This window comes from Triturus cristatus, chromosome 12, assembly GCF_964204655.1.
Source record: "Triturus cristatus chromosome 12, aTriCri1.1, whole genome shotgun sequence".
Classification (NCBI taxonomy): Eukaryota; Metazoa; Chordata; class Amphibia; order Caudata; family Salamandridae; genus Triturus; species Triturus cristatus.
Window position 1 is genome coordinate 266905508 of NC_140595.1, and position 24165 is coordinate 266929672.

General features: G+C 45.0%; 1 protein-coding gene across 8 annotated transcripts in view; it reads left to right on the forward strand.

Annotated features, from left to right (window-relative positions):
- The window catches only part of LOC146775830 (uncharacterized), a 1003909-nt gene that overhangs the window by 126234 nt on the left and 853510 nt on the right, over positions 1–24165 (forward strand). The gene's annotated exons all lie outside the window — the stretch shown is intronic.

Consider the following 24165-nt stretch of genomic DNA (forward strand, 5'->3'; position numbering starts at 1 on the left):
ACCCTTACAGGAAAATCTTTAAGAAGACTTTAAAGGTTAGAATTATGAACTGGGACCAAGACAATATGACAAGTTAATTAAAAAAAAAAAAGAGAAAGTATATTAGTAAATATATAACAACATTGCTGTAGAAAAGTGGTGAGTAAAAAAAGTATAAAATGCAGAATGTTACTGCACCTCCGTTTTTTCTATCGAATCCTGGGGAACCCCCGGTTAAGTGGAAAAAATGGAGGAAAATATTTGAAAAATATACAAGAGTTTGTGGGGTTAATCTAAGCGCAGAGAGGAAACGAACATTATAACTGCACTGTCTAGGAGGAGAAGGGCAAGAGGTTCTTGAGAATATACCACAGTTGAGCCCAGCAGTACAAAGGGGGTTGAACGAATATGAGGTTTGCATCAAACAATAAGATTTGCATTACCTGCCCAAGGTAAGCACCATCATGGAGCGATATTACTTTGGGTTGAGGGAACAAGGTAAAGAAGAAACTGTTGAGGAATTTGTGACCGCTCTACGGAAGATAGCTTCCAGCTGCAAATTTGGGGAACTGGTGGAAGAGAGAATACGTGATCAATTTGTTTTAAGGTGTAGTAGTGATAAGATAAGAGCTTGGTTAAAGGATGAACCACCTTTGGATGAGGAGATGATAATTGGGAAACGTGTAGAACATATGCTCAAATGTGTAGGTGAGTTGAGTAAGGTGGGAAAAACACCTAGTCAACCAGAGAAAGTGGAAGAGGTGATATGTCAGGCCATACAAAAAACAGAATCTTCTAACAACAAAAGTAGAGAGATAGAAAACAAAACTGTGAGTAATAATTATGAAAAAAAGGTATGATGACATTTCAAGGAACATGTTATCGCTGTGGTAAAGTTGGACACAAGGCGAATGCAAGAGAGTGTCCAGCACTTAAAGTAGTTTGTAGCTCATGTGGGAGAAGAGCTCACTTCACAAAGAACTGTTGTTTTCGTAACAAGACTGATAGCAGAAGTGAGGTGAGAGCAGTCTCTTTTCAGGTAAATGAGTGTGGAGTGGAACATCCTTCAGAGTGGGTGAAGGTGGGAGATGTAAAAGTTAAAATGAAATTTGACTCGTGCTCCCATCTCACATTCATATCCAAGGAGGAGTTTAAAAAAAAATCATGAGTAAGATTAAATTGTTAAAATCTGATGTTAGGCCTACTGGTTATGGTGGAACTCTCATTAAAATGCTAGGTTATTTTATGTGTTGTGTAGAATGCAATGGAAGATTTGCTGATGCAAAAATGTATGTGGCGGAGAAAGGGGACAACTTACTGAGTTGGACTCACCAAGCACGTTTGGGTGTTATTCTCAATTCCAATAGAAAACCTCCTGTGCAAGTGCAGTCTATTGAAAATGTTGAAAACAAATTTGGGAAAAAATTTGAAGGCTTGTTCAAAGACACTCTAGGTTGCCTAAAAAGTTATAACCGTCAGATTAAACTAAAACTAGGTGCAAAACCTGTTGCTGCCAAAGTTAGGAGAATTCCCATCAGTGTGCAGGATGCAGTTCAAAAAGAGATTGATAAATTACTGGTTACTGGTGTGATAGAGCCTTTGGAGGCTACTGAGTGGTTGGCTCCGATAGTTGTTGCACGGAAGGCCAATAATGAGATTCGTCTGTGTGTGGATCTTCGCGCACTAAATAAGGAGGTTGTTGTGGACAAGTTTGCTCTTCCAAATATTGAGGAAATGGTATCGACCTTAGAGGGTGCTTGTTTCTTCAGTACTTTAGACTTGGCATCAGCATACCACCAGGTGCCGCTCTGTAAGAGTTCACAAGAATTGACTGCATTTATAACTCCCATGGGGGCATTTAAGTTCTTAAGAATTCCTTTTGGCTAAGATGATGTGTTAATTTATGGAAAAAAACATTGAAGAACATGATTCTAGAGTAGCTAAAGTGCTTGAAAGATTACGTAAGGCTGGTCTGACTTTACGTCGCGATAAGTGTAAGTTTGGTGTAACGGAGGTCGATTATCTAGGGCACCATATTTCTGGAAGTGGTGTGTCACCTAAGAAAGAGTTAGTTGACACCATTGAGAATTTGAAAGAACCATGTTCGAAGGAAGAACTATCATCTTTCTTGGGGGTGGCTGAGTTTTATGGTAAATTCATAAGAAATTTTGCAGACAAAACTGTACACCTCAGGAGTTTACTGCACAAGAACGTGGAGTTTGTGTGGGATGAGGTCTGTAAAAAAGAGTTTTTAGGTGTAAAAATGGATTTAAGGAATGCGCCAAACTTACAAGCTTTTAAACCTGGTGATGTGACTTTAATCATAACTGATGCAAGTAAAAAAGGTCTGGGTGCTCTTTTGTTACGAGTGAGAGATGGGCATGAGCAATTGGTTGCGTGTGCTTCCAGATGTCTGAAGGGGGCTGAGCTGAATTACTCAGTCATAGAAAAAGAGGCTCTTGCCATTTTTTGGGCACTCAACAAATTTAAGAAATTTGTTTGGGGTACTTCTTTTATGGTCAGATCATAAGCCAAAACACAAGAACTACAGAGGGGTGAGAGGTAAATCCCTCTTCGACCTCCCGCTTAGAGAATGAATATCACAAAAAGAAGATGGATAAAACAACATTTGTTATTTGGAGACCAAAAGGTGAGTGGGGGATACACCAAAATTGTAAAACTGGCCTCACACACAGCAAGCTGTGTCATGCTTTGTCATAGGGCTGCTTCTACACCTCCGCGTCAGCCAAACGCTTGGAGGTGGAGCAATAGGGGAGGGGAAAACAACACATACAAACAAAAAAGATTATTTTGTGAGAACTAACGGTGAGTTGAGAGTGCAGAACCAGTGAAAGATAGTGATTAAAAGCCAAAAATGGGACTACCTTGATCCAGTTTTAATATTAGGTGCCCAGTTTGGGATTTTTAAAAAACGTGGGTGTTGGGTTTGGAGAGCTTATGATGAGGTTCCAACCCCCCCACTCTGCATAGGTGTCGACATGTTTCAGCCAGTAATAAGAAAATTATGACCCGGCTTTCTTCAGGACTTCTCACCACTGTTGTTTCCCAATTTTGTAAAAACCTTTTCTACTCCCAATTTGGGAAGTATAAGGAAGCATTTCATTGCAGGTAATTCTTTGTTTTTAGAGAGTGCGTGTGGGCGGCTGTCCTCACTCCCCCGCCAGTTCGAGTTTATAATTTCAATAAACTCTGTAAGTAGTGTGTTTACGATCATGTTGGTTGCTGTGGTGTCTCTTGAGCAACATAATTTTTTTTTACTGGATACAAATATACTTCCCGACTTGCTTTGTCAAGGGAGGTAGTACACGACCATAATACTCTATGGGTCAGTTGTTTTTTATAAGCTACCACCTATATCCCGATTGGGAATGTTTTGGGTAAGCTCGTGTGGAGTCTTGCTTGTGTGAGTGTGGGTTTATCACGATTTACTAGGTGAAGGTGTATTTATACATTTCTTCTACACTTTTATTTTTTGTCATCACTTTAGGTTCCTCCCTAAAGGTGAGAGACCTCATTTGAGGTAATACTTCCTTATACTTCCCAAATTGGGAGTAGAAAAGGTTTTTACAAAATTGGGAAACAACAGTGGTGAGAAGTCCCGAAGAAAGCCAGGTCATAATTTTCTTATTACTGGCTGAAAGATGTCGACACCTATGCAGAGTGGGGGGGTTGGAACCTCATCATAAGCTCTCCAAACCCAACACCCACGTTTTTCTTAAATCCAAAACTGGGCACCTAATATTAAAACTGGATCAAGGTTGTCTCATTTTTGCCTTTTAATCACTATCTTTCACTGGTTCTGCACTCTCAACTCACCGTTAGTTCTCACAAAATAATCTTTTTTGTTTGTATGTGTTGTTTTCCCCTCCCCTATTGCTCCACCTCCAAGCGTTTGGCTGATGCGGAGGTGTAGAAGCAGCCCTATGATGAAGCATGACACAGCTTGCTGTGTGTGAGGGCAGTTTTACAATTTTGGTGTATCCCCCACTCACCTTTTGGTCTCCACATAACATATGTTGTTTTATCCCTCTTCTTTTTGTGATATTCAGATCATAAGCCACTCAAGGAAATTTTTGAAAAAAAAAGGTCTTGACTCGATCTCCTCTAGAATTAGGAGGTGGGTCATATCGTTGCAGGAGTATAATTTTGCATTTGAATATATTCATGGCAGTTCAAATGTGTCTGCTGACTGTCTTTCACGTTTAGTGGACACCATGGAGTCTAAGGATCTTTCATGTGAGGAGGGAATAGAAGATGAGTTTGACGTACGTGTGTGTGATATCACTTTAGGTGTGATAAAAGAGAATGAATGGAAGGAGGAATTAAAGAATGATGCTGAAATACTAGGAGTAATGGAGTTGTTGTCTCGAGACATGGAGAATAAACTTCAGAAGCTATGGTCATTGGTGTCTAACGAACTGGCTGTTGTTGATGGCGTGTTGACTAGAGGTACTAGGCTTGTTCCACCAGAGAGTTTGAGGGAAAACATTGTCCAAATGGCACATGAAGGACACATGGGTATTTCTAAAACTAAGGAACGTATTAGACAGGATTTATGGTGGCCTGGTTTAGATCTCGTGGTGGAACGGGCAGTGCGTGATTGTGTTCCCTGCTCTGTGAGTGACAACATTTTCAAGCCCAGACAATCTCCCATGGTTTGTAGGAAATTACCCATGTGTCCTTGGGATGAAGTATCTATAGACATTGTCGGGCCTCTTCATGGGGAACACCAAACACCTTATTTGATTGTGTTGTTAGATTTGTATTCACGATGGTTTGAAGTGAGTGCTGTGAGGGACATCACGACACAGTGTATAATCAAGTTTTTGGATTCAATCTTCAAGCGCGAAAGCTTTCCTTGTTCTTTGCTGTCAGACAATGGGCCACAATTTTGTTCACGTGAGATGGAAGATTATTTGATGAAATGTGGCATTGAACATAAGAAAATTTCACTCTATCATCCAGAATCTAATGGTGCCATAGAGAGATTGAATAAAACATTTAAAGAAAGCATACAACTAACAAGAGTTAACAGTTTGAACTGGAGGGATGAATTACTAAATCGCATATCAGCGTACAGATTCACATCTCACTCTACAACTGGGAAGACACCTTTTGAATTATTTAAAGGAAGATCTGCAAATACCATTTTGTGTCCAGGCTGGATGTTTCTGGATAAAGGTCTCAAGGACAATGGTATTGGTGAATGGAGGAACAAGGAATTAGCTCTCCAAGGAAAAAGGAAGAGTTATTTTGATGCACGCAAATCTTGTAAGATTATTAGGTTCAATATTGGTGATAAAGTTAAAATCAAAGCTCCTGTTGGATGTCAAAACTGGTTAAAATTCACTGCTGTAAAGAGTGTGGTTAAACTGTTTAAAAATGCTGTTAAAACCAATGATGGTCGCATCTGGAACCACAGTCGAGTTGTTCATGTTAGGCCTAATTACAACAACATTGACGTATCGGAGTCTCTTGACAGAGTCTCTCCTTGTTTGGAAAGTGAGTCTACTCGCAAGTGTTAGAGTCAGTAAAATCCCAAGGCATTTAAATGATTTTGTGAGATATTGATTCTGTTTATAATGCTCTTTTGTTGTTAACTATTTACCGTTTCTATTGTTTTGTGTAACTCTAGAGGGAGGAAGGTATGGGTCATCTTTGTTTGTATTTCTTTATTTTCTTTGATATATATTTCAAGTGTAGGAAGGAAGAAGTGTGACATGGTCTGGCTCCACGCTAGATGTTCTAGCGTAGAACCATGGCATCCAGGGATTCTAGGTTTGCCAGTTTTCTCAACGAGTTGATGGTTGGGGTTGTATAACAAAGTCTCTCCTAGACTTTACCTGTGTGTCTCCGTTACTTTATTTCACCCGGCCCTTCTGCGCATAGTTTTATGCCCTCTAAAGGTTGGCTCTGGTAATTCTTCTTGCATCATCCAGGGCCAGATGTACGACCATTGGATTTAGCGCCTCGCAATTTGCGACAAATAGCGAGTCGCAAATTGCGAGGCGCTAAATCCAATGTACAACAGTGTCAGAGACACTGTTAGCGATTCCCAATGGGGTAGCAATATGCGAGGCTCATCAATATTCATGAGCCACTCACAATTTGCGACCCCATTGGGAATGGCCAGCATCACAGGGATGGTGGCCTGCTGGGGTCAGCAGACCACTATGTCTGTGCCTCCATTTCAATAAAGCAGTTAAAAGAAAACGGGATGCATTTAACCCTTTCGATGCGCATGACGGAGCGGTTCCGTCATGCGCATCGGTCGCGCTGTGTGGATTACGGAACCGCTCCGTCACGGCCCCGCCCGCGCAACGAACCTTCAGCAAGGCGCGGTAATCCGCGCCGCGCTGAAGGGGTTAAAAAAGAAAAAACTGAAAAGTTTTTGTTTAATTTTTTAAGAGCAGGTAGTTGTCCCTGGGACCACTGCCTGCCCTTAAAAAATATTTTCCCCTGCATTCCCAAAGGGGAAGGGGACCCCTTCCCGTTTGCAAGCTCTCTACTACCCTTCTCAGAAGGGTGGTAAACTGAGACTCTTTTGCGACCGCAATTGTGGTCGCAAAAGAGTCATACATACCTGGAGGACTTGCTATTAGGAAGGGACGTCCTCGGAACACCCCTTCCTAATAGCGACTCGCTGTTCCTATTTCGCGAGTCGCAAATAATTTGCGACTCTCAAAATGGGAATAGTACAAGGCCAACTCGTTTTTTGCGGCTGCAAAATGGTCTGAAACCCCTCTGCGACCGCAATAAACGGTCGTATATCTGGCCCCCAGTCCTTAATGACTTGTTTAAGAATTTTCGTCTTCCCAATATCAATGGTGATAGGAAGTGCACTCAATCACAAGCCAACGTGTTACAGAAGAAAGCAAATAATAATAGTTTACAAGTGGGGATAATACTAAAAATAAGTACAATAAAAAGAAATATATAGATCTTCTACAGTAACAGTACCCAGCTTTTGTGTTAGGCAATCAAAAAAACTTCATAGCAAAATGCATAATCGACTCAGGTAGGCATTCAAGCACACAAGCATGAGTGCAGTGCTTGAAAAGTGAAGACTGCTCTCCCAAGCGCGCGCACCACTCGCGGGCTCTCCTCCTGCTCCTTTACGAGACTTTACTTTTGTTTCTCATGCCGGTTTCTTTTTTGCAGATTTATATAGCGCGAACTCGACCCGAAGGTATTGGAGCTCTTTGTCAGTCTTGCTTGTTTTTCTCAGTACCTCCAGGTATAAGGCCATCTCAGGGCTGGTTGACTTTTATCTCGGAAGTTTAATACATTAAAGTTTATTTCAAAATGTAAGCGTCTCTAGGTAGTTTATTGGCTTTCTGATCATCGGTTTGGGCCTTTCGTCACAGGATAATGATCGGGATTGTATTTGATTGCATTTACCCAGTGCAGATCATACATCAACATTAAGCCCTCTCCAATGGTCTCAGAGGGCACGTGCCAACATAAAGGGCACTGTATCTCATGGCATCCTCCTGCATCGGCTAGAGGAGATTGGTGTTCGGGGTCTGGTGTTGCAGTGGTTCCGCTCCTTCCTGGACAATCGCTCCTTCTGTGTGGCCATTCCTCCCTTCTCGTCCAGTTCTCAACCTCTGGCCATGGGGGTTCCGCAAGGGTCTTCGCTAAGTCCCACGTTGTTCAACCTTTACGTGAGACCGCTGGCTGATGTTGCGAGGCAGTGGGGCCTTACTTTGGTCTCATACGCCGATGACACTCAGCTGGCGGTTACTCTTAGCGGAGATGTCCAGTTAGACGCCCCTAGGTTTCGGTCTGGACTGAAGGCGGTGGCTTGCTGGTTGACAGAAAACTGTCTCCAGCTTAATGCCACAAAAACAAAGGTGATGGTTGTTGGGAAGGGAGTGGAGCTTTGGGGTGATCAGTGGTGGCCTTCCGAGCTGGGCCCCACTCCGACCCCTGTGTCGGAGGTGAAAAATCTGGGGGTCTGGTTGGACGCCGGCCTTACTTTCACAGGACATACTAAAAAAACGGCAGCTTGTTGTTTCGGCCTATTAAGAGGTCTTAGACCAGTCCTCAAATACTTCGATGCCCCTACCAGACAGCTGGTAGTCCAGGCTACTATCATCTCTCGCCTGGACTACGCTAGCTCTCTTCTGGTTGGGGCGAATCAGGCTGAGTTAACCCGCTTACAGCGGGTTCAAAACGCTGCGGCTAGAGCCATTGTTGGCCTGCCCAGATTTTGTCCGGTGGCGAATGTCCTTCGTTCCTTGCATTGGCTCCCTGTAAGGAAGCGTATTCTTTTCAAGGTCCTCTGCTTGGTTTTTAAGATACTAAGAGGTATTGGCCCTGAAATCTTGTCCAATCTTATTTCCTCCTACGTTCCCACCCGTAGCCTCCGATCTCAGGGCCAGGCCCTTGCTGTGGTCCCCAGATTTAGACTCTGTCGGATGGGGGGTCGTTCCTTCAGCGTGAAAGCTGCTCTAATCTGGAACACCCTCCCAGTGGAAATCCGACAGTTAGACGATCTGCTTTCTTTCCGTAGAGCGATTAAGACTTTTCTGTTTTAGCTGTCTATCTTGGGCGTTCTTGTTTTGCTATGTTGTGTTCCTCCTTGTCTGTGCGCCGGGACGCTCCTTCGCTGGAGTAGCTGTGCGCATAATAAATTAACTTAACATAACATAACATAACATAACATATAGTTGCAGGTCAGGAGAGGGCTATCCTTAGCACGCCTGCAGTGTGTGAATGGTCCCCCATGTTTTAATGTCTTTCGAATTCCTGTCCTAGTTAATAGGCTGCCTCGGTGAATGGGAAATGATGCACTTCACTGGCCTGGAAACCCCTTGCAAAGCCTTCGAGGTTGTAATTTATGCGGCTGTTTGGCGCCATAAATAATAACACATTTTGTAACCATCAGCTTGTTATAAGCCTTGATGTATTTCTGCATGGGTGTGAAGCCTCGCGAAGTCATATGGCTTATGTTTGTTAATAACTACCTAGTAACAAGAATTCTATCATTCGTAACGCACAAGTACTGTCAGTGTCTACGTACTGTTAAAGGATTGCTTTATTTGTTTTTTTACATTTGTAAGGGCACGCTGCCACGCAGAAAGACTCTTGATCTATTGAGCATCAGCAGTGACACTGATGGGAACTGGGGCAGGTGTTTGCGAACCCTGCACGTCGTGGTTTTGAAGATCTATATAAAGTTGGGTAGCTGTTGAGACGCTGCAGTGCTAGCCTGATATGGTTGCAAATGCCAGATCAGTGTCTGTCTAAACAAGCATTGGCATAGCCAATAGGTCTTGCCTTTGGTACCTTATAAGTATTTAGTTATGCAGCACAATATCCTTGGTGCAACAACATCAACTGTTGCATGGCTAAGCACTTCTAAGGTCCCAAAGGTGAGACCTATTGGCTATGCCAATGCTTGTTTTAACAACTTGCAGTAACCCATTCCATTGTGATAGTCTAGGTGCATGAGCGCCTTGTGAGCTATCTGTGGTTTAGCGCTTCCTGGTTTCCTTTTTAGGTTGATCCTGCAGGAAGTATGCATGCGCAGTCGCTTGGTGACAATCTCTTGTATCTTAAAAAAAATAGCCCACCCATTACTTGCCATTAGTTGACTTCTTCCTTAATATCATGTCCTTGCTTCTAATTGCTTAGCATGCCCGGCACTACTTTCTTCTTCATGTGTGTTTGTCCCTTCAAAGGAGCAGGAATCTAGTACTGATTGATTGCTTTATTTGTTTTTTTTTCTTCTTCCCTGTCATGTTGTTGTTTCCACTTGCGTTTTTTGTGTGTGTGTGTGTGTGTGTGTGTGTGTGTGTCTGTGTGTCTGTGTCTGTGTGTCTGTGTGTCTGTGTGTCTGTGTCTGTGTCTGTGTGTGTGTGTGTGTGTGTGTCTGTGTGTCTGTGTGTGTGTGTGTGTGTGTGTGTGTGTGTGTCTGTGTGTCTGTGTGTGTGTGTCAGTGTGTGTCTGTGTGTCCGCGCGCGCCTGCCTGCCTCTGACCATTTGCTGCACTTGATATCTCTAGTGGAAAAATGTTGTGGCTACTTCAGTAATGGTGTCCTCCACTGGAACTTGTCATCAATAAAATGCGTTTTTTCGCGGCACGTCAAAGCACTGAAATTAATAAATAACCACAGCTGCTGCACGCCCCAACCAAAAATCATGCCCTATTGCAAAGATAATTTTTTTTTTTATAATTATATTTCATTAGGGAGACAATGTGGGCTTATGGCTTTTTGTGTGGTTGTGGCTAGAGCTGCCAGTTTTGGAGCTGGGGCATGAGGTTTGAGTCTCCCAAGATGCTGCTGCTTTACACTCCTCCCAGGTTGCTTATACATTCTACTCTTTCGACAATACTGCAATTCTTTGCTGCTCCCAGTGTGTTACCATTCCACACAATGACAGACCATACAATACAATGACAGAACATACCATACTGTCCAATGACAGGCCATACCATACTATACGACAGGTCATATTATACCGGGCAATTCCATACTATACACTGACAAGCCGCACCATATCAAATCGTATCATATACCACGTAATAACAGGCTAAACCATACTAGACCATGACATGCCATACCATAAAGTACTAAACAACATAACTAAAAAAAAAATACATTAGGTCTTTAGGCCCTGCATAGGCAAGACCTATTAGCTTTGCCAATGCTCGTTTAGTTTCATGCTGTTTAGTATTATAAGCCATAACACCCTCTCCATACATTTCAGTAGCTCCTCAGTTTCTGCTTTGGTTAAGTCTAGACTTTGGTAGCCTGGTGACCTACCCAAAGCTTTAAGGTTTTTACTGACTGCCTTTTGGATTAAAAAATATATTTCTGACGATGTCTGCCTTACAATCATATTATCTAGGCTCCCGAAGCAAACAGCATGCAAGGTCAGGTAGTTAGGGCTGTTGAGACCACAGTAATACTTTAGCTTCATGTTTTCTGTCTGGTTGAAAAGCCACCAACAGTGGACATTTACCTTATATTTTGGCTCTTGTCTTGCAGGTAGCTAATCAGAAATGTAATCTGGGAGGCAAGGTAGCACAAGGAGTACTGTGGGAGGTTGGAAGCACCAAGAACCATGGAAAATGGTATTTACATGGTCTCTACCATAAGTATATCGAATATCATAGTCATTGCATGTTTATGATTCAGGAGATCATGCAAAAAAGTTTCTTGCAAGTACACTAGTATACTGCCTGGTGCTATTTATAATGTTTGTGCTGTGATGCCACGGAGACATTAAGAGCGGTCTGAAGTGCAAGAGTACACTACAGTTTCAGGGACGGTTGGTTTGGTGGTGAATCTGGGTGTGTGAAGTTCTCCTCACTTATGCCTTTGAGGCCAATTTATCAGCCAACTTAGATCAGAGTTATTGTCAGCAAAATGGCCAATATACCTGACGTGGAGCTGATTTTTCCCTTTTCAAGAGATGTGGTCAACTGGGTTATGGCTAGCATTCTGAATTGCTTACCATTTTGAATAGGTGCATCAAGTGTGAGCAGGTGCCTGCAGAGTGAGAGTTTGTAAGTGTTTCCTACCTGGTGACCCTTACCCACCACAGAGCTGCCATAGTGCATATAAGAATTGTGTAGTGCCACCTGCCACGATTATACTTGTAAAGTTATTTGTTCTATTCTTTCCTTATGACTCTTCCTTTGCCTTTTTGATCACCAGGACCTCTCTCCATGCTTGTTATCCTTCCTTTCTATTCTTAACCTATTCCCTTCTTTGCAGTCCTACAGGCCACACCCCGGCAGTGCTTACACACTCTAATGCGTCTTGTCTCCTGTTAGACCTGTCAGCCCTAGGGTGGTGTTCCCCCAAACGTTTTGCCTACTTACCTCCCAATTTTGTTAAAATTTGTTTTTGTTGTCCTTGGGACGCTGTGCACTTATCACTGTTAACCAGGGCTAAAGTGCTTGTGCATACTCCCCTAAACATGGTTTGAATGGCACATACCTAATTGGCATATTTAATTTACTTGTAAGCCCCTTGCAGAGTTTTGCACCATATGCCCAGGGACTGTAAATTGAAAGCTACCAGTGGGCCTGCAGCCCTTATTGTGCCACCCACTTAAGTAGCACCTTAAAACATGTGCCAGGCCTGCCATTGCAACCTTAATGCAGTTTGTAGGAAGGTGCCCCTTTTTTCATGGTTACCCCCTAACTTTCTTCCAGATAACTGATGCTAGCTTGACTGAGTGTGTGCTGGGACCCTGCTAACCAGGCCCTAGCACTTGTGTTCTTTCCCAAAACTGTACCTTTGTTACCCACATTTGACACACCTCTGGGCCACATAAAAGTCCCTTGTAGAAGGTACCTCTGGTACCAAGGACCCGTGTGACCAGAGAGGGCCTCTAACGGCTGCAGCATGTATTGTGCCACCCTCAGAGACCCCTCACCTTAACACCCACACACTGCCATTGCAGGCTGCGTGTTTTGGTGTAGACAAAACCGAAGAGCCGACATGGCACACACTTCTGTGTCACAAATAGATGAGTCCATGCACACCAATTTATCACAATTTCAGCCCAAAATGCATTTGGTCAGTCTCTTCATAATTAACCAGTATGTACTGTTGATTCCATGGTGCTGTATGATAAAGCCTGGATGGGCATGTATGTAGCATTTGCAGCTTGAAATTAAGTTGCTTCCATTGCGAATTTGAAAAAGATTGAAGAACATGGAATATAAATGAATTACATGAAGAAATAGCGGATTTTAGTTTTCATTCAGGTAATCCACGCTGTGTAGCTTGTGACTAGAGCGAAACACTGTCCCAGCCCATTTTGGAACACACCTCTGTGTGCCATGTCCACAACCACTGCCTGTGGCATAAGTAAGTCACCGCTCTAGCAGCCCTCAAGCAGGGTGCACTATAATATGTGTGAGGGCATAGCTGCATGAGCAATATGCCCCTACAGTGTCTGTGCCATTCCCAGACATTGTAAGTGCAGTGAAGCCATATTGAGTACATGGGCTGGGAGTTAGTCATTACGAACTCTACAGCTCCATAATGGCTTTACTGAAAGCTGGGAGGTTGGTACCAAACATCTCAGCATAATAAACCCACACCGATGCCTGTGTTGGATGTATTATAACATGCACTCAGAGGGCATCTTGGAGATGCCCCCTGAAAAACGACCAGCCTTTAGTTTATTGGCTGACTGGTCCCCGACATCCAGCCACCACCAGATTTCTGACCTCATGGGGTGAGAGCCTCTGTGCTCTCAGAGGTCAGATAAAAAAAAAACTGCTCGGTGGAGGTGCTTCACACCTCCTGGCAGGAACAGCAACACTTGGCGGTGAGCCTCAAAGGCTCCCACCTTGGGATGTGCTGGTTTGGGCAGCTCCAACTAGTGGAGATGTCTGCCCCACTTTTGGTTGCAGGGCAGGTGGGAAAATTAATAAGCAGAATAGGAGTGTCTACCTTAGCCTGACACACCCCTAGGGTTGCCAGGAGCTGAGGTGAACCCCTCTCTTAGAAATTCTCCATCTTGAACTGGAGAATTAGGCCCAATAGGAACAGGGATGTGCACCTCTCCCAAATGGGAGGGGGCACCCAGAGGGTGTAGTCACCCTAGGGGACAGTAGCCATTGACTACTGCTCCACAACCTTAGTAACGCCTTTAAATGTAGTATTTAAGGGGGGCATGGCTAAGCTTCCGACCAAGATGGCCAAGTAAGCTTGAAGCTCTGCCGACTTCAACAGATATCCTGATAAATCCTTCAGTTTTTATTTTCCCTGCAGTACTAGCGATGTGATGTGCTGTACAAGTGGGCAAAGCGCTACAATCCTGGAGCGTTGAATGAAGAGGCGCAAGAAGGAGACCGCCAGCAGCGATGTTGTTGAGCTGGAGGCCAGTGGATGTGGCGTAGGCGTGCTACTGCTGACGCGGTGTGCTGCGCAACAGGATCCTGAGCCGTCTGAGACTGCGGCGGTCCGACCGTCTCGGCCGCAGCGGTGTGGATTATCGAGGAGTGTGGGACCGCGGTGATCGGAGCTGCGTCTTGCCTGTGGAGACGAAACCTGTGGACACCATGGTGCTGGAGTGGAGCGGCGGAGACTTGCTGGGCCACTGCTGAGGCCTGGGTGGAATGCTGGAGTGTCGCTGCCCACCGGGTGCCAGGTAAGCGCCGTTCGCCCTCCCTCCCCTCTCATCCCCTGGAGGCCCCAGCAGTAACAGGGAAGCGGGAGTACCTGGGAGCTTTCGTTGCGGAGACGTGGCCGGCCGGCTGCCTGGTTGCCCCTGTGGCAGTTGAGTCGCGGCCCCGCCTGCCCTGATATCAAATGGCTGCACCTGCCCCCGGCCCCTATTGAGATCGGCCCGTGTGGGCATACAGGCCCCCCTCTACCCTGCTGCCCATCGTGTGCTGCGTCGGGCGAAGAGCCATCTGCTGGATTGAATCTGGCCACAAGGGAGCCTATCCTACACCTGTTAGGCAGCACCATAAATTCCATGGGCCGCTGCCCCCCGCATGAGCCGGTACATTGAACAGGCCTCAACTTGAGTGCCACCTTGGGTGCAGCTTATGCACAAGATCGGGTGCTGCCTGGGTTCGGGGTACAAGAAGATGAATAGACTGAGGGATCTAAATATCCGCTCGTACCTTGTGTCACCCCCCTCCACAACAAAACACTGTGAGGCTGACATTGGACAATGGTGTGAGGTGATCCTAAACATGTCCGCCTCCCATTTGATTAAACGAAAACCCCAGCGGCAGCACAGGGGGCTGAGATGGGGGAGGGAGGAGTGGAGCAGGAGTAGCCATTGGGCCAGGATGGGCTGTTACGAGAGCTTCGATCTGGTTTTTGGACAATGGCGGGTCGCTTTGATGTTCTTGACAGACAGCTGAATGCCCTGCATGAGTGCATTGAAAAACACGATCACAGGCTGGAGGCTGCGGAGGGCAGGATCTCAGACTTGGAAGACTGGGCAGAACAGACAACTAAGAAATTGGAAAGACTTGAACAAATCATGAAAACCATGGACCTGAAAAATTAGGACTTGGAAGCGAGGGGCAGACAAAACAATATTCCCATCCTAGGGCTGGCAGAAAATACAAACACTGGATGGCTAGACCAGTTCGTTGAGTGCCTACTAATTGAACCTTTTGGGAGAGACCACTTCACATCCACATTTATAGCAGAGCATGCACATCGCTCCTTGGGGGCTTGTCCCGCCCCGGCTGCCCTCCCAGGCCTCTGATTGCCCGATCACTGAATTTCCGTGACTGGGATACTGTCTTGCGTCTGGCTCGCAAAAAGGGGCCATTTAACTGGCAAGTCGCAACATTAAGCATATTCCCAGATTTCACACCACTAGTACAAGAGGCCAGACGTAAGTTTACGGGAGTGAAGAACACGCTCTGTAATATGGGATTGCGAAATGGCATGATCTATCCCGCGCGCGTCCATGTGGATGTGAGGGGCAAACCATGCATATGTGACACGCCAGCTGCTGTACAAGAGTTTTGCCGGCGCTACTCGACGGATCAGCATGAACACCCTAAAGATGATGATGCAGCCTTGAGACAGGCCGCTCCGATGGCTGTAGGTTCCTCTACTGAACATGCGGTCTAGCAGGGATCACAGCCTCGTATATATACGCTTGCAACACCACACATAAGGATCTGTGAATTAACAGTAACTGTGGGGTGGAGGGCGGCGCTTGCCTGACTCCAAAATGGCCGCAAGTTAGTGCAGCTCTCCATATCCCCACCAACAATCCGATTAAATCCGGGATGTAAATCTGTTGTTACTCCTACTAGAAAGTGTCGCTGACTCGCTGCTGCTGGGTGCTATCTATTGCACCCAGCGCGATCCTGATTGGTGAGACCAGACGGGAGAAATCCAAGATGATGCACTTTGCCTTTGTTGCAGCGTTGTGGAACAGATTAATATATAATCTGCTGGTGCAGGGTCACCACTTTGCCACGGGTTCTAAACAAGTAAGGAGGAATTGACACTGGAGCAAAGTCAAACCATAGGTCATTTATTAAGCGTTCATGAATGGGTCTCCATCTGACAAGTATCATCAAAATACCCAAGGAGAGAGCACACTGAACGATGGTTAAATGGGTTTTTATAGTAAAGATCACAGACAAGGAACACCCAGAGGTCAATAGAGCTTTGGGAAGAACACACAAATGAGACAATCAGTAAGAATCAACAACCTTGGTGCCTTTTGTAAGTGTTGCGTCCTGAAGCTGCACAGCAAGATAGGCTATTTGAGCAAACTTTATCTAAGGCTTTACCATTGTTTACAAACACACAAAACCCAGTGGGCGTCTGCTTACAGAACAAGTGCAGATGAAGTGAATACAGACCCAGATCTCAGCTGGGCGATTACCGGGCAGCCGGGGAGGCACAAGCAATATCTGGCCGTGCGGAGCACATTTGAAATTCCCAGACGGGAAGTGCGCGCTACAGGCCAGAATGTCTCGACCACCCCACACCGCCCTTTATCGGGCGGCGGACCGCACCTGCTGTCGTGCTGGACAGTTTTGTCACATAAGGAGCGTGGATGCGGTCCCGCGACCAACAGGGAATCTGTGACGAAAAAACAACAGCTGCACTTCTGCGCACTAGTCACAGCGCCTCCCTCACAACAGAGAATTTAATCGCTTGTCAGGCACAAGAGGAACAAGAACATTTCACTTAACTGGCTTCCGAGCAGCGAAGAAAGAGGAGTAGCAGGAAGTGTCAGAGGGTGTTATGGGAGCTTGGCCAAGGACATTGACAAAGGACTAAAAACTATTTTTTGCTGTTGCTTTCTCTGGTATTCTTGGGAAATGTATTTGTTTTAATGGCTGCTGTAGTTTATGTAGTTTATGTATTTAAGCCACACCCTTAATTACACTAATTACACAATCCCTAAAGAGACCCTCTCTCTGTCATCCCACTTCTAAACATTTTGCATAATTAAAATAATATATATATTTAACACTTTTTGATTGCACAAAACACAACAGCTCATTTATAAGTAATTCTGCAAAGCTAGATTTATATAAGGAACGTTATGCCCCAAAAACTCTATGCATGATTCTGGGGTATCTTGCGGTTGTGTTAATACTGTTCCTATGTTACCTGGTTCCTAACTGCTCAGACAGTGTGAGTGTTCTGTGTGGAATGTTGGCGTGATGGACATGAGTGGAATGTTTGGGTGCCTGGTGTGTGTGTTGACAGTTGAAGATGGGCTGAGCAGCAGGGAGGCTGCTCCTGGTGGGGCTGATTCACTTGATCTTACCAACTTATAACCAAGACTTAACAAATCAACTGAAATTACATCTCGGCTACTGGACTTGATTACCACATATTTTCAGCGATGATCTGGATACAAACTCATGCTCTACGCGTGGTTTTATGGAAGATAAAGATGACATGTCAAAGAAGTCTTCCAAGTGGTAGGAACCTACAGAAACAACAGTTGCAGACAGCACACAGTACAGTTTCAAGAGAAAGTGATTAAAATAAATGGCCACACAGACAGCGCAAGTACATTTCCAGGAGGAAATGTTCACACAAAACAAACAGGATTTACAAGAAACAAGAGTAATTGGAGCATCACGCCTCGCAGCTCCACCAGTGTCCTTCACACTGGACAGCCCCAGCCTAGGCGTGCTGTGCTCACCAACATTACATCTCTCGGACTTTAAGGTAACAAGAATTGGTTACTTCATCAAGCTCAACAAAATACTGCCTGTGCCTTTCATTCATAGTTCTATGTGTTTTGGGAAAATATGTCAAGCAATTCAACGCTTTGCTCTTATATTCTTGTGTGTATTCTGGTACACTACATGCTCAACGTTTCACTAAGCATCCCCGGATAGTTTAGATTCTGCCTACAATCTTTCTTGGCATGGTTTTATTTTGATAGCATTTTCCTTTGTGAATGCTGTTAATTGTGCACAACATCATATTCAAAATCAGCCTTAGTACCGGCGGCCGGACCGGGACATCAGAGATGAGACAACTTTAGTCCATTATTTGTTTTTTTGCTACCTGAGACCTGTCTGGAGTGTGGGCAGTTAAACCGCTGTGTTGCGGTTTGAATATGGAGTCAGCATGAGCGTGAGCAGCTTACCTCAGGCACGGACTGGCGTGGAGCAGCTGACGGGTCACCTGCGACTATGTCCAGCTTCGAAGGTGATGTAATTTGCTTCACTCCTTTGACACGCCTTGATCCACCATGTGAGCGTCACCCCTTCGTGCCGCCATCATCGGACTGGGGGCAGCACTCTTCAAGCTTGGCTGCATTTTGAGCTTTGCGGCGCTATTCACGCTTGTGTGACCCAATTCATTTTTTCAGTCAAGTTTCATTTCAATGCTTAAACATTCTTGTATCACTTCTATTTGTTTTAATGTTAAAGGGGGAGGGTGGGTAATATTTCATGTGTATTTATTTATTCTTTCTTCCTCCTTTACTTGTCCTCTTTCGCTCTTGAGTTGTGCTGTTTTCACCTTGCATCTGGGTTCTGGACTATTTCCATTATTTGTACATTGTTGTGCATAGTTGATTCCATTTAGTATAGTTTATTTAATTTTCAATTTTAAAGAGAAGATATGTGGTATCTTGCTGTGTTAATACTGTTTATATGTTACCTGGTTCCTAGCTGCTCAACCAGTGTAAATGTTCTGTGTGGAATGTTGGCGTGAGGGACATGATTGGAATGTTTGGGTGTGTGTGTTGACAGTTGTAGATGGGCTGAGCAGCAGGGAGGCTGCTCCTGGTGGGGCTGATTAACTTGATCTTACCAACTTGTAATCAAGACTTAATAAATCAACTGAACTTACATCATTACTGGATTTAGATACTACAGATTCTTAAGTGATATTTATTGTTAATAAACCAGAATCAAAAATAAATTAATTTTAAAAGCCACTGCGAATTGAGCCAGTCCAAACAAGCAATATTTGTACACTGATGTTCTCGCTCTGCAATAACTGTTCATGTTAACATCTGAAGCACAAACCTCATTGTCCAGCCAATGGCTATCTAGTGGGATAAAGAGTGTGAACAACCGGTCTAAACACATCTCCCATTCTGCTGCCTGCCCCGGACAGTCGCATTGTGATCCTGCCTGGCAGTTAAATGCCTGCCACCCCCTGAAATGCGGCCCAATAGAAGGCAAGTGGCAGAAAACCTGATAACATGGATGGCAACCTTGGAAATGCGGTGGATAGACTGACGAGCAGGGCCTGGTACAAATAACTTTCAGTGGGAAGTCGACATTGCCTCTCCTTTGAAACTGATCGCTTCCACCTTTACACAACACTCCTGCATCGCAGCTGAAATCAAAGTGAAGGGTTACCATCTGGTATGGAAAGAAGGGTAAAGGGATTAAAAATAACTTTTTTTTATGCACTAACCTCACTAATCGCTGCCAAAGAGCACGAAAACATTCTAGTCCCCTCCCACGGGAAATCCTTGGGCCTCCCAAACTTGGCAAGCTATCTCCTGCAGGAAAAACAAGCAAGTAAAAAATAAATTATGAAAGTCGCAGCCAAACACACTATGCCCAGCAGGAGAGTGGCTGTGGTGTAACGGCCAAAGCTGCTGACCTGCTGACTTTAGAACTGGGGAAAAAGAACAATTGATGGACAGAATGCAGAACAATGTCATACATTCACCCCAGTACAGAGATCTGGACCTAAATCCATCGTTTTTTTGCTCACCATGCCATTCTAGTTTGAACACAGTCATATGCAAATCAGTCTTGACCCTGCCCCCAATGGGAACAGTTCAGCCCAAACTGCCAGGCCAGGTCCTCCCTGGACTGGAAACAAGCATCCTAGGACCGGTTTCGGGGGTTTCACCCCTCATCAGCCAGGATAGCTTGACTCCAGTGGCATGGAGATAACGGGACCCACGTCTGGCATACCCGTCCCACTCGGGGTGACAAATGCAAAAAGAACAGTTGATGGACAGAATGCAGAACAATGTCATACAGTCATCCCAGTTCAAAGATCTGGGCCTAAATTAATTGTTTTTAGAACTGGGGAACCAGGATTGAGTTTCGGCGTTGGTAAAACTGTGCCTTTCAAAAAACAAAAAATAGAATGTAAATACATGATGATCGTCACTCAAACAATGGCGAAAGGAAACAAAAGGAGGAATTCTGATAAGTAAGCCAAACAAAGCATTTACACGTTACAGAAGTTGGATAAGCATGTAAACTGTGTATTTAAAAACTAAAAATGCCACTGCAGAAAACAAGCTGATTAAGTGAACATAACAATCTGTAACTGAGCATGGGCCAATGCAAGCAAAAATAAAAAAGAAGTGCTCACAAAATGTAATAAATAACCTGAAGAGTAAGAGCACATGTGACCAGGGCTGTCCTCATGGGAGATTACAAAAGGAGGGACTAATAAGCATATTAACCAATAAGCAGACATTTACGAAGGACAGTAAAAGGAACCCATTACAAAGATGGGCAGTGCTTGAAGACCATATTGTAGATACACAGCATGTCTCAAAGAGACCTTGCGCATGCGCTGCCTAGGGGAGACCTAAACATGAGTGAATTATTTAGCGATGATGCTCTGTTATTAGTGCCTATTATAATAGTAGATATGTGTCTTTATACATCCACGTCTTGACATGGTCTCTGCACTTTTGAGTAGCATGTCCTCTCCACTCTGAGGGGCATGATCTATACAGTCTACCGCATGATACATGGAATACGTGCTTACTACACGAGGATCACAGTGAAAAATGTGACACTATTGTTGCCTTGTCAGTAAAATTAACATGGCATCCATCTCCTATTTTTGTAGATACCTGGAAAAAAATCAATCCCTAAATTAGGTGGGTTGTATCAAGATTTGCAATATCACTATGCTGCATAATTGAGTGCATGGTATGAGTGTATTACAACAATCTTCAGCTATATGAATCTAGGCAGAATATACCATTGATAGTTGTAAGACTCAAATGGTCCTCATGAAAGCATGATGACCTTATAGGCTTCTTCATAACTAGCTGAAACATGTTGACCTGGGGGCAGGGAAGCCATTAAGCTCTCCGTATCCACCCTGTTCCTGATTTCATTAGTGCCAAAGGTGTACCTTCTATTAAAATTAAGGGTCCCAGTTTTCCGTTTCTAGGTCTCAGCTAGCGAAGGCTGCGCTTGCGCAGTCTCGCTCGCGAGATATAATGACTTGGAGAAGAGGGGCTTGAACCCGCCCCTCTTCTCCCCTCTTCTCCATTGGCTGGCCTCTTGAATGCTGGCCAGCCATTGGAGAAGAGGTCCGTCATTCCGAACAGGCCCCGTCCTTTTCGGATTCGGGGGCATGTTTTTTGCAACTTTTCTAATTATCACAGCCCGGCCCTTTTTTCGCTGGTGGGCGTGTTTTTTTTTTTTTTTTTGCTTTCGAAGGTTCGGCTATTTTGGCGCCGCGGGACTGGGAACGGAGAATTCGGTGTTCATGGCTCTCTGAAATGGCTTTCACGTTAAGGCGGACGCAACAACCGGCGTTGTATCTCAACAGCAGGCGGCGCACACCCAACGGCACGTACATCCAAAACGTCTCTCGCATTACAAGAGACCCGCCAGACCGGTGTTGCCAGGCAGGACCAAGCTTTTACAGCTCCGTCTCAAATTTTCAGTCGCGCGATACCCCCATGACATAGGTCTCGCGAAAGGTCGCCAGTATGGTTCTGCTCACTACTCGTTCCACCATCAATGCTCGTGGCAGATGAACACGCTTAGGGGGATGAGGAATCGCATGCCGCTCAAGCTCGCGTTCACCAGCCCTCCTCCGTGGTTTGCTTTCCATGCCTCGACCGTCTCCCAGCACGGGCTCTCCCTTCTATCGCTAGCCTTTTCCCCGATCACTTCAGCACTACCTCCCAGCACCCTTTTCCTCCGCTTTGACTGGTTCCCTCTGTCCCTAACCGCCTGTCTCTCACCCTCCCGGGCACCGACTTCAATCTCCCTTTCTCCTCCACCACTACCCCCCCCCCCCCCCCCCCCCCCCGAGCACGGGCTATCTAGCCTCATCTTTCTCAGCGGAACGGCTGCCTCTAATGGTTTTTCAAATGAACACGTTCCGTCCTCCCCCGCACCCACCCCAAACAAAATAAATAAATAAATCGGCACCTGCAGGGTTCTGTCTTGGCATGGATGCATATTTCTGAGTTCTTTGAAATCATACATTTCCAAGTAAAGTCTGGAAACATGAAGCAGGAGGTTTGTACCGCTGTAATAGAGAATTCCATTCTTTCATGTGAGAATTTACATCTAAAATGTATGTGCAAGCAGTAACACCTACAGCAAATGAGTTTAAGTTTTATCTTTTCTTTTTCTACTCTGGTAAAAATATTATGCCATGCGGAGAAACTGCTCACCACACATTCCCGCTATTTTGTTGGGGGGGAGGGGGGGGGGGTGTTTTTATACCTTTCACACCGTGGAGAGGGATTTGGTCTGATCTTGCCAGGAGTATATGGAGGACCCGGGCCTGCTGCTGGCCCTGGTACGGGAATTAAGAGGGCTGCCCGACAAGCATGTGAGGAGGGCGGGGGGGGGGGGCAAAAGTGTTGTTGGGGGTTTAAAAGGGTCGACTTCTAGGGGCAGGTGAGGTAAACAGGACTCCCTCTGGAGGGGTCGGATGAGGAGGACCATCAGGGAGTGTAAGCGGGGGCAGGACGGAATTGTGGGCACCACAGTGCTCTCAGCTGAGGGTTCAAGAAGAGGATGGGGCAAAAACTTGATACAAATGCATAGGCACAGCTATCAATGGCGCAGCATCTGCAGTAGCACTGGGACCCTGGAGTACGGGGCGTTCCATGCCCCTACCATGCATGGATGCAAGGATGTGGAGTAAGCGCTACAGCGGTCAACCTCGAAGCTGTGGAACAGGGATCGAGTCTCGGTAGGTACACTCAACAGCCTGTGATTCTGGGCAAATCACTTAATCTGCGTGTGCATAACAAAATGAGTAAGTCCGTGTGTAAAGCAACTGGTGATCATATGTAAAGCGCTCTAATTCCTTCAGGTTGTGTTTGCGCTATATAACCCCCCCCCCCCCCCCCCCCCCCAAAAAAAAGCTGTGTGAAATTGTGATTTGAGGGGACAATTCTTCTTCACTTAAGCTATAGTTCGTGTCACCCTTGCTACGTGACTGGAAACCTGGGCGCACAAACGGGGTTCTGGAGGGGTGGTCACGTGAGAGTGGGTAGGAGGGTGGGCAGAGGGCTGGTTACGTGAGAGTAGGTAGGAGGGTGGGCAGAGGGCTTTCCACAATCCGCAGGGCTAGTGACAACAAACATGTGGGCATGGGAGGGGCAGGTAGGAACATCTGGCAGCGAGGAGAGCAGCAACTCACAAACAGATAAGGCTCTTGCGGGCACAATCAGGTGAGGTAAAAGAGGAAGAGCAGGAGTAGGAGAGGCGTATGGCGTGGCTATGTGAGTGGCTCTGTGTGTGTGGGTGGCTTTGTGTGTGTCGCTCTGTGTGTGGCTGAAAATGCAATATGTCTCGCATTTGAGAGTGATTAAGCTATTGACATTGTAAATAACAATGCAGTTTCTTGAAATATTTAAAAAACAAAAAACAATGTCAGGAGCAATGCCAATAGCTCTAACTTTAACAATGCCGAGACCATTGCATTGTAAATGCTTGTTACTGATTTTTACAAATAAGAACAAGCAGAAAAATATCTATTTTCTTGTCTGTATTTATTTTTAACTTTGGAAAAATACAGAGAATAGGTAGTCTTTTGGACAATCCTCTTGACTGTCAACCATGGGTGGCAGGTTAGAATGTGGTCAGTTTGACAGGTAGGGTAGAAAAAAAAGAAAAAGATTCCCTAATAAAGTTTAAATAACTGTAAATGTACAGATTTTTGCGCAGTTCTACAATGTAAATGTTTCAGATGATTGCATTGTACTGGAACAGTTCTATAACCCGCTGTCATTCATATATGAGTATACTTTTATTGGTTAAATACATGTGGCAATATACCCGTAGCACCTTCTTGTTTACTGTAAACACAAAATATATACCAATAAATACATATAAAATGAGCACAAAATAAATATGGATAAATACATATGGAAATGTCAAATAATAGAGCCCTAAAATTGGATCCCTAAATAAAATTGAATCCCATTAAAAAAACGAGCAAACTTGGGCATTTTTTATTTCCCCTTTTTCCC